Source organism: Heliangelus exortis, chromosome 13 (genome assembly GCF_036169615.1).
Source record: "Heliangelus exortis chromosome 13, bHelExo1.hap1, whole genome shotgun sequence".
NCBI lineage: Eukaryota > Metazoa > Chordata > Aves > Apodiformes > Trochilidae > Heliangelus > Heliangelus exortis.
In genome coordinates this window covers 11938721-11949237 of record NC_092434.1, presented here as the reverse complement: position 1 = coordinate 11949237, position 10517 = coordinate 11938721, and the positions used below count along the sequence as shown (strand labels likewise).

At 38.7% G+C, this 10517-nt stretch overlaps 2 long non-coding RNA genes across 2 annotated transcripts; one reads left to right on the top strand and one right to left on the bottom strand.

Annotated features, from left to right (window-relative positions):
* The first annotated feature begins 4411 nt into the window (after window positions 1-4411).
* Window positions 4412-8398, top strand: LOC139801935 (uncharacterized). The gene is made up of 3 exons (XR_011728409.1): window positions 4412-4497; window positions 5342-5394; window positions 8279-8398. It is a non-coding gene; the product is annotated as an uncharacterized lncRNA (long non-coding RNA).
* LOC139801934 (uncharacterized) lies at window positions 7446-9462 on the bottom strand. The gene is made up of 4 exons (XR_011728408.1): window positions 9232-9462; window positions 8747-8820; window positions 7909-7995; window positions 7446-7765 (listed from the first exon to the last, which is right to left on the bottom strand). It is a non-coding gene; the product is annotated as an uncharacterized lncRNA (long non-coding RNA).
* Between the last annotated feature and the right edge of the window lie 1055 nt (window positions 9463-10517).

Genomic DNA, 10517 nt, shown 5'->3' with positions numbered 1-10517 from the left:
TATAATCCATTATTTATGCTTTAAATATTTTGCTTTTCATACAATTCTGTTGGGGTTTTTTTGTTTTTATTTTATTTTGTTTGAGGTTAGTCATCAGTGTTTCAGACCATCTTGGGCCTTTCTAAATGTGGGAAATATTTAGAGTCCACTGCATCCACAGATACTGAAAGATGACTATGTAGTGACAACTAAATGTCATTTCTCAAAAGTGAAGACTACTTTTATCACAAATACTTGCATATGGTGTCTAAGAAGTGCAAACACATCCATGCAATTAAGAATTCACCTGCCCAACCACTGCTTTGCCCAGAGATTTGGAAAACTGAGGAACTGATATTATTATTAGAAGCTCTGCATAAAAGACTGAAGGCAGAGGAATGAATCATCACTTTTTTTAATCTGCTTGGTCCTTTATGACAGGAGCTGAATATTTGATGTAAAGACCTGATTTTCCATGATCCTGGTATGTCCTGGAGTCATTCTTCCAGCAGGATATTAAAAATATATCATACTGCTATTGCTCACATTCAGCACTGTGGAACAGATATTGTAGGAGAACTGACCTTGTAAGGGGAATGAATGATAGTGAGCACTGGGCTGGGAGATCTTTTCTTGATATTTATCAGGTTCCTTAAAGGGACCTGCCACATTTACTAGTGCCCTCATACAAATTTTTGAGGAAACTTGACTAGAGGGAGGTGTCACTGTCCGTGACAGGGAGGTTGGAACTAGATCTCTAAGGTGCCTGCCAACCCAAAGCATTCTATGGAATGTGTCCAGTGCATGGGACAGAGCCATATCTCTTGTGCTGTATTTATAGATACGCACTAATTTCTGATACCAGAAAAAGAGAGAAAAAATTGCAAGGCTGACAGTCAGAAAAGCAGCTGAATTAGTTGTAGCACAGGAATAAAATTGATCTTGTAATGAGAGCAGATGTAGGGGATTTTTCATTATATTGAACAAGGAAAAGGTGTCCTATTGACATACTGAGAGAAAACCTCAGGATCTTCAGAAACTGCAGGTCTGAATTGCATGAAAACTAGTAAGAAAAAGAATATAAAAAAGCAGACCTTGGTAACTTTGCATGGCCTTTGAAAGGCTGTCAGTGTGTTCAAAAGCCTGATCTATCTCTGGTGATCCAGGAAGCAGGGCCGGGACATCCAGGCATTCTCCTCTTTCAAGATGCAAGACTGTAGAAATTAAGTAATCATCAAATCAGTTTTCTGATGACCAGATGCTTAATTTCTGTCACTTGCATTTGATATGCTGCCCACATGTGTAAAGGAACAACAGTCCACCAGGGTGGAGGAAAGCAGCCTCTGGCTATTATAGACAATCTCCAAAGACAATGGGGATGTGAATTAACAAACATGTATGGTACCAACTTCATCACTTCACCAGTCTGTTAGTCTGTTGCATTTAGATGCTAATCAGTTGATATAGTAGTAATTCAAATCACTGGATTAAAAAAATGTGCTCTCTCTAAATCCTTCTTTCACCTTACTATTTGTCTGTCAGCATGAGATCATTATCTCCTGGCAAGGTTCTGTTCCATTGACATTATCTCTTAATTATATTAAAATGAAAGAAGGAGAAAACATGATATTTTACTGCTTGTGAATAATTTCTTAAACTATCATTCATGTTTAAAGGATTGTGTCAGTAAAGCAGAGGGAGGATGCTCTTCAGATTCACTGTAATTGCTGTTGAAAGGAAAACAGATTATGTCTCCTAATCTGATAAAGCAATCCTCATAAAAATGGCATGAGTGTTATAATCTCTCTTATCTGACCCTGCTCTTCTGGTTGAGGACTGCAGGAAGCTGAAAAGTTGGGCAGGTGGCCACCGAAGTGATCTCACTGAAGCTTCTCTGAGGCAATGGGTTGCCCTCTTGGTTCACTTAATCAGGTAGCACCTTCCATTACTTTTCACTGCCAATACAAGTCGTGGTAACACACAGTTGTTTTGGGGTTTTTTTGGTTGTTTGTTGTTTTTTTGAAAGACTAGCTAGTTTCCAGCAGAACCTACAACTACAAACCAGGTGTTTAAGGTGGTTGTTTCAAGGAATTCAAATATCAAGTAGGAATAAAATAGGATAAAATTTATGATTAAGTTCACCTATACCAAACAGAGGTATTAATTACTTGGCCAAATTACAGTCCTGTCTGGTGGCTTTAACTGCAGGACAGTTGGGGATGAGACTGATCTTTTTCTTATAATGTATTTTAAATCCTGCTCACTACTGGCAGTGTCCAAATGGCAACCACCCTTTTAATTGCTGTTGAGTGCAAACAGAAAGGAATTTGCATTCGTTCCTCAGAAGAAGATACTACAAGGGTGTACTTGAATTATGGGTGGGGAAAATGTACTATGTGAAAGAGTTCATGGTTTCATAATTAGGAATTAATTGAGTTTTGCATGTAAATTAGGACTGACCAGCCTCTCTTTTATGTATGAATGTTTTTTTTTTTTCCAAAATAACTCCTTTTAACCAGAGATTTAATTCGGTTTACAGATTTAAAATTAAGCACATTTCTTTCTGATCAATTAGCTCCCCGGATCACATGATTCTTTTCACTTCACAGTCTTACTCTTTACTGTAGGGACAGAATCCTCTAACTTGTCTTGTTAAAATAATACTTATAAGCTGTGCAGGGGAAAAAGGACATAACTTAAGATTGTTCTAAATAAGTTAAGCTTTCATCTTCTGCAGAGGTTTAATTTAAAGTATTTTTCTCCTCACAGCATTTTATGTAAAAGTGCTTTCTTTCAAATTGTCTGCCACCTCTGTCTGGTCTGTAAAAATGAGCAAGGTTAAAAAACAATATGTATTTTTAAAATTTATTTAACAGAAGCCACTTCTCAGAACAGCCATCATCTCTGTTCCAAACTTAATGACTCCAGATTGGTCATCCCACACTAAGGGACAGAGTTAAGATTGTCTGTGAAGCGAAACAGTTTGTTTCCGTGCTGCTAAAGGCTGCTTATTTGTAAGTTTAAGGCTAATTCTGCAGTTGAGCATTTATAGCACTAGGGGTTCTTATGGTTATTTCCAGCACCCCCATATTGATTTTACTCTCATCTTTACATTAGCTAGAAATGCATTCTTAATGTTTAGTGTAGGCAAGTGGTATGTAACTGAAAATTCTGTTTCAGTGGCAAATGTCAAGGCATCCCGAGGCAGGTCTGTTGTGTGGACAAGGAATTTTTTCTATGAGAGGAAAGTTTGGTTCTTAGCAGCCATTTGCTGCAGAGATATAGATCATCTTGGGTATCTGAAGTCATCAAACTAGAATGATTTGAGTAGGCATAATGTAAAGTGTACCAGATTTTTAAAAATACTTTAGGTACACTGTAGCAGCACTTACCAGGCTGCTGATATCAGCCAAGGTAAATATAAGTGTAAAACATCTAATCCTTATTAGTATATATTTTAAATTGAATAGCAGAATACATAGGCATTTAAAAGCTGCCAACCTTACCAGTGTGCTGCTTTTTACATTGACACAAGATGGGAGGATACACTGCATTTTTTCCCACTTTTTTCATTTTTTAAAAAATATATACTTAAAAAAAATACCTTTTGTATTTCGAAGCAACAGCAAAGGGTTGATGAAGTGAATGCCTGAGAGTGTCATTACTTTGCAAGTGATGCATATCTGATACTTAAGGGACAAGACCCAAGGATTAGAAGCTCAAAAGACATACTGTTAACAAATGCTCTCTACAGTGTCACCTGCTTCATAGCCCCATACATCCTCAGCCAGTAATGAAATAATAATCATCTTGGAAACTATCACCTCAAGATTTTTATTCATTTGTTTTTCCATTTGGATCACAATTTTCTTATGAAGTTTTATCCTTGGAAAAAGGAATCAAAAAACCAGAGCAACTTCATTAAATTCACAACCTTATCAAGTTTTAACAGAAGCCTGATTTCTCTAGTTTTTGCTTCCCTGAGGAATGCTTCCTAGGGCTGAGTAACCTAGCCCTAGAGCATTGGTGATAGTGCAACCTCTGCATTTGGAAAAGGCTGAAATTCTCAGATGCAATTGTTAAGTGATGACTGGTTTTGAAATGGTAAATTGTTTTGGTTTGTATCTGGATATACTCATCAGCCGATAGGCCTACTGCGGATGAGACTCAGCTAAGAACAATGTTGCTGCTCATCCTTGACATTTCCTTAGAGTTAGGAACTGGGATAAAAGGAGGCATTATGGGGGTTCAAGCCAGTTTTCTGTTAAATGGTGGCCTTTTTGTTGCCATGCTATCCTTGTGAAAACTGCATTTACTTATTACAGTCTGTCCTTAAAAACATATGTGAGGTAGCATTTTTTCTTAATCATGACAAAGGTAAATGTTTAGCTTGTTTTGATAGTAATAATTTTGGTTTTCTGTCCTTCTGTTTTATCAGGTTGTCATTCAAGCTCTACAGTGTCATGGACTCTGTTAATCTTCTTGAACTAAATGTGGAGGAAAGTGTAACAACTTTCAGTAAGTAAGCATTCTGCAGTGACTTGTGATCCCTCCCTCCCTCCCACGTTGAAAAGATAAAGTACACATTTTTTTCACTCTATGCTTGGGGTGAGTTACCTGTACTGAAGACTCTCCATATCTTAGCTCTTTTACTGTCCAGCTGGCCTGTAACATCCCTGACTACTGTGTTCTAATTGTGTCAGCCAGATTTCATAAAGGTGAGGACAGAAGGATGCTAATTTCAAAGGTTATTGGGCTGCTGAGGAAAAGGTCTTAATGGTGGTGAATGGCATTTGAATGGTAGCAATGCTACCTAATGTGGTAACCTTGTTGTCCTAAATTTAATATAAACAATCCTATGTGCAAATGTCTACCTATGGTTCATTTTAGAGAGGGAAGTAGTTACAGAATTCAGAAGAAATAAACTGGCTTTTACTGTGTTGTGCCATGGAGCAATGTCCTGGCAACCAGACAGAAAGCATTAAATGAGCAGTCACACCTGTAGCAGGGCAAGGCCAACTTGCTCCAACTGAGGCAGTAACTTAACTGTGTTCAAGTGACCAGAACAGAGGCATTAAATTGAGGGCAATTGTAAAACTGCTTACTGTAGAAAATAATTTTGTACAGGGGAATGATTTAAACAGTTACGTTTCTGTTTCTGTTGCCTCATAAAAGTTCCCAGTGGGTATTTTCCTCACTGAAAACTTGAGGGGCTATAAAAGCCTACAGTGTACATACTTGATTATAAAGCTTGTTTCAAAAGAAATTAATATTGCAAATGCTTTTTCTAGTTTGTATTCTTTCTGGTACCAAATTTCTCAGTGGTTATATGTATATAGATGTAATATCTGCTTATCTGCAGCTGAATCACCATAAAAGAACATTTTGATGGAAGAATATCTTCACTACTGTGGGGTATGTAACAGATTTGCTTTCCTGTTTATGGTTTGGTGTTTAGAAAATAGCATATGTCTGCTGGCTATGATCTTCTGCATTTTTAGGATCCTGTTTTCAGAGAAGTTTTTAAAATTTCACAAATGAGCAGTTATATATATGTTCAGGATTGTTTACATTTTAATCTCCTTATGTTCAGAGCAGACTAAAACCAGAAAGCTTTGGAGACTTGGCACCCATGTGCACTAAAGGTAAAGTGAAGAGAGGCTCTGATGTGAGTTGGGCAGGTAGAGCAGGCATCTCTGTAGGCACTGGTGGTGGAAGAGGAAAAGGGAAGTGTAGTCTTGAAGGGGCTGAGGATTATTACATCAAATCCCAGACACAGGGCAGCTTGGCTCTTGTCTGTGTGTCACTGAACTGCCATCACTGGGGTCTGAATTTCTTGGAGTTAGCATTGTCAGGAGAAAGAGGGAAGCAGCTTGGAGATTTGAGAGAGCTGGCAACCCTCCCTGGAGCCCTACAAGCCCTTCTAGGCTCTCCCACCCTTGTGTGGAGATTTGCTGCTGCTAGTGGTAAATACAAAATACATTATTTTGTTCCTCATCCTTCAGGAGGGGAGATTAACTTTTGCCTATGGTGCTGGAAAGCTTTGAGCAGCCCATGACATTTAGAGAATTTACAACCTTCTCAGTCAATAGGTGTAAACAAAAGTGTTTTATCTCCTAAATTATGCCCCTAGAGGTCTGTGTGCATTTGACAATATAGTTAAAGCTGAATGGCCACAAGTAAAAAGTGACTTTCAGGACCTGTAAGTAACATGATGACTGGGACTAATCTTTAGTCTTGGCACAGTTCTTATATGGTGCCTCAGCCATTTGAACAGTTGCAGGAGCATCTTGGTGTCCAGAGTAGGTTGTCAATATTTCACCTACTCCTCAGCCTTTGCCCTTCAAGTTTCTCTCCCATTTTATTTTCCTAGAGAAAGAAACAATAGAAACTGAAATATTGTTTTTGCAGTTAATGTACTACAAAGATGACAGTAGACTTTCATTTAATTTAGGAAAATTAGAAGCCTGACACAGCAAACATTAGGAATTGAAGTCTATTTAGCACTTGCAAAAAAAGAATTTGGAGAGCAACAGCACGAACTTCTTCGTATTGGTCCCTAATTAAATACTAATGTTGTCTGGGAGTAACAGAATTCATTGAGAGCAAAGATTGCCTGTTGTGCTTAATTGTGTGTGCTTGTTGGGAGGAGGTGGTACTGCTAGGGACACAGCTGAAACTGCTACACCTATGGTCCCAGGGTAGGGATTCAGGTTGTTTTCAGGCTGAAGAATTGACACTCACAGTTCTAGCAGAAAACGGGAACAGGTACAGCTTTCCTCCCCTTCTCTGGATGCACTTTCTTGCAGACAATGATCCAGAGCTGTCAAATCTTCAAGTGTGATGTTTGTGTGTGCCACCAAAGCTACTATGGAAATTTGACACAACGCGTTGTAATAGACTTACAGTAACGTGCTAAGTCGTTATTTACTCACTAAAAGACAGTATTTAAAAGAGAGTTTGTTTACCTGTGTATTTTTATATAAAAACCTTTTATTTATTTATCTAGAAATTGGCGTACACTGTTACTTACACTTCCTAAATTCTGATTCAAAGAGTCTTTTCACTAAGAATTCAACACAGCCATGGAGTTTTGTATTTGTGGTTAGTGGCATGTTTTGTGCAATTAACAAGAATTACATTGTTGTACAGTGTGTTTCCTTGCTGGGTATTTGGATGCATTTCTCTGATTTGCATATGTGGTTCTGTTTCTTAAAAAAAAAATCAGCAACAGAAGTATATGAAACTGCCTCCTTCTCCATGTACAGACACTATGCATGGGACTCCAGCTGCTGGAACCATAACAGTATTTTGTTTAACATAATTTCATATTCTTTCCTATGAAAATCAAAGCTTTGCTTTACGGTTTTCAGGCCTGGAGGCCACTGTCATTCAGAGGCATTTGTTGAATTTCTTAGAATCTGTCAACTTGGGTGATATTATTTTTAAGAATTACTTACTTGTACTTCAATTCAGCTTTGAGTTGTTTGAATTCTTTTATGCACAACCTGATTCAAATAATTTAAAACTTGTATCAAATTGATTCAGTAGAAGTTTTGTAATGGAATAGACCAAGAGGAGGAATGTGTCTTTAATTGGCATGGCGAAAAATGCTGTTTCCTTGGCCTGCATATTATGATGGTGTTGATTTGACTTTCTTGGAGCATAGCTCTCAGAATTTCTTGGAGTTTGTGTGATACAGACAAACAGAGCTTGTAACTTGACTGATGTAAGGCTGAGTCTTGCCAAGTCCAGTCTGCAATGAACTGTAGCTGGCCTTCTGTTTCTGTTTTGATAAATGAAAGAGCGTTTGCCAACTTTTTCATTGCAACTACATAAATTACTGAAGTAGTAATTAGGCTGAGGTTGGATTCCATTCTCTGACTTATAGCATTGCCTCACAGAGAAGGCAGCAAGGGAATTATTTACCTTTTAATTGTAGTTCTCTGAAGGTGGGAGTCTCTATGGATTGATGCTCAGGGGGTCTCAGCTGTTGTGACCTTGGGTACTGAATGACTAGATTAAATGGTAAAGTTTAGAACTGGTCATAATGAGTTAGTACAAAAAGATGCCTTGAGGGGTCTATATGGCATATCATAGCCCCTAACTCCCAAATCCTTTTCAGACTAATTATAATAATTAGAACTTAAATAGGAATAAAACCCTATCTCTCAGGGGAAGGTGGGAGGATGAGTGTGGCTCTAATAGCGGACACCATGCTCGGAGAACTCAATTATAAGCAAGTAATTTTCTTCTCTCCAAAAGGTAATTGGCCTCTTCCACATCTCTGTTCTTGCAGATGATGGGGGAGAATTGCTTGGAGAGGGTGCTCCATTGCTGACTGGAGCCAGGATTGCTGTATAACACGTGGAAATGAAAACCAGCAATGGCCTTAGTCTTCTCCTGAACTAAAAAGGAAATGCCCTGATCACAACAAAATGCCCAGTGGATATATATGAAAAAAAACATAAATGTACAGGAGGTGAGTGTACTGCAAATATGTTGTCTTCATCTCAAAGCTTGCTGTTGCATCTTAGTATCCCATTTTTGAGACCACTCCTCAAATAAGTGTTATAATTTGGCTCTAGCTATCCCTCTGAGACTGCCTGTAGTGACCAGGTAGTTCAAATATGGCATCAAACTTATTATGATCAGTATACCTCATGTTTTACATTTTTAGCATGCACATTTAAATTTCACTTCTTCTACAGCTGAGGAGCTTAACTCTAAGGAAAGAAGCCCTAGGGATAAGTAAATCTGTACACACCTCTCCCCCTCCAGTGCTTCCTCCCCATTCCAGGCCACCACAGTACCTTTCTGCACTAGCAGAAAGTGCAGCTCCTGGAAGATATAAGTGAGTTGAGGTTTGCTGCTGCTAAGTGGAAAAATGCTCTGCTGATGTTCAGTGGAGTTTAAGAGTGGGTTCTGACTGGGTTGGTATTATGACCCTAATATAGGAAATTTCATAGAATCGTTAGGGTTGGACTGGACCTTAACAATCACCTAGTTCCAACCCCCCTGTATGTGCAGGGACACCTCCCACTAGATCAGGTTTTTCAAGGCTCCATCCAGCCTGGACATGAACACTTCCAGGGAGAGGGCAGCCACAACATCCTTGGGCAACCTGTCCCAGCATCTCACCACCCTCACAGGAAAGAGTTTTTTCCTAATGTCTACCATAATTCTCCCCTCTTCAAGTTTGAAACCATTTCCCTTTGTCCTATTGCTACACGTCCATGTAAAGAGCCCTACCTCAGCTTTCTTGTAGGCTTTCATTTATTGGGAATGTTCACTGCAGGCCTCTGTATCATCTGGGACAAAACCATCAGAACAGCTCTGTGATTCAAGTTACAAAATTGTCCAATGTCCTGCAGAGGGCAGTTTACTGGCCAGGCTGATATATTTTTGGCAATGTTCTAGAGCCTCTGAGGTTTGCTTGCAGTTAGTAAAATGCATAAAGTTCTGGAACAGAAACACATGGCTTTTAGTTTTAAAACATTTTGTAACTGACTGTATCCGATGAAACCACTTTCTCAGCACAGAAAGTAGTTGCTTGCAAAACCAGATGTTTTCATCTCATAATCTGTAATGCTTTGCAGTCAGGGAAAAAGAATCCAATTTTTTTCTGAAGATGTCTTCATATAACACCAGTCTATCTTTACAGTCTATACGGTGTCTGCTCTGATAGTATGAAAACTCTAGATCCCCAAATCTCTCTTTTATTAGGGACTCTTTTAGATGAGGCAGCAGCCCTTTTCTTCTAGATGCCCCCAAATCTGTTCAGGCCTATTTCTAGATGCCATGGCATCTAGAAAATGCAGTTGCCCCAGGAACTTGGCTGGAAGACAAAACCAATTGTTCTTAGCTTCCCAATAATGGGTAGAGAACTGCACAACTCTGTGCATCCACAAAAGATTCCTTGTTGCTTCTTGGATCAAATATTGGCAAACTTTTAACTAGCAAATCTCCAAATGGTGCTTTTAACCTCTCTGGCATTCAGCATCTGTAAAAGCTGTGGTTACCATAGCAGCAAGTTGTTGCCTGAGTGACAGTGTTCTTACGATGTCACCAGAAACAGCCTGTTCCCAGGAATACCTTGAGTATATAAAAGTGCTGCCCTTGGTGTAGTTCAATATGGGAACAACTAGAAATGCATGGTTTTATGTTGTTATGAAATACTTCTTTTCTTTGTGCTAGCACATCTTGACATCTGCAGTGGAATTTTTAGAGAAAACAAGAGAATTACTTTGAACTTGTTGAAAAAGGGTTATTATGTAAAATGTGTATCTGACAGTGAGTGTTTGTTACAGTAACCATACCCACTGCGTGCCTGCTGCTGTAGGCTGCCTATTGTTTAACTGTAATAATACGTGAAACGAGTTTCTTAACTCCACTCCCTAAAGAACCACGAGTTTAAAGCTTAATGATGGTTTATTCTTTTGTGTTCTCAGTACCTGACATACCTGACAGAGAGTGCTCTTTCCCTTGACATGCATTTCTATAAGGAAATAATGAACACTTTATGAATTCTACCTTTT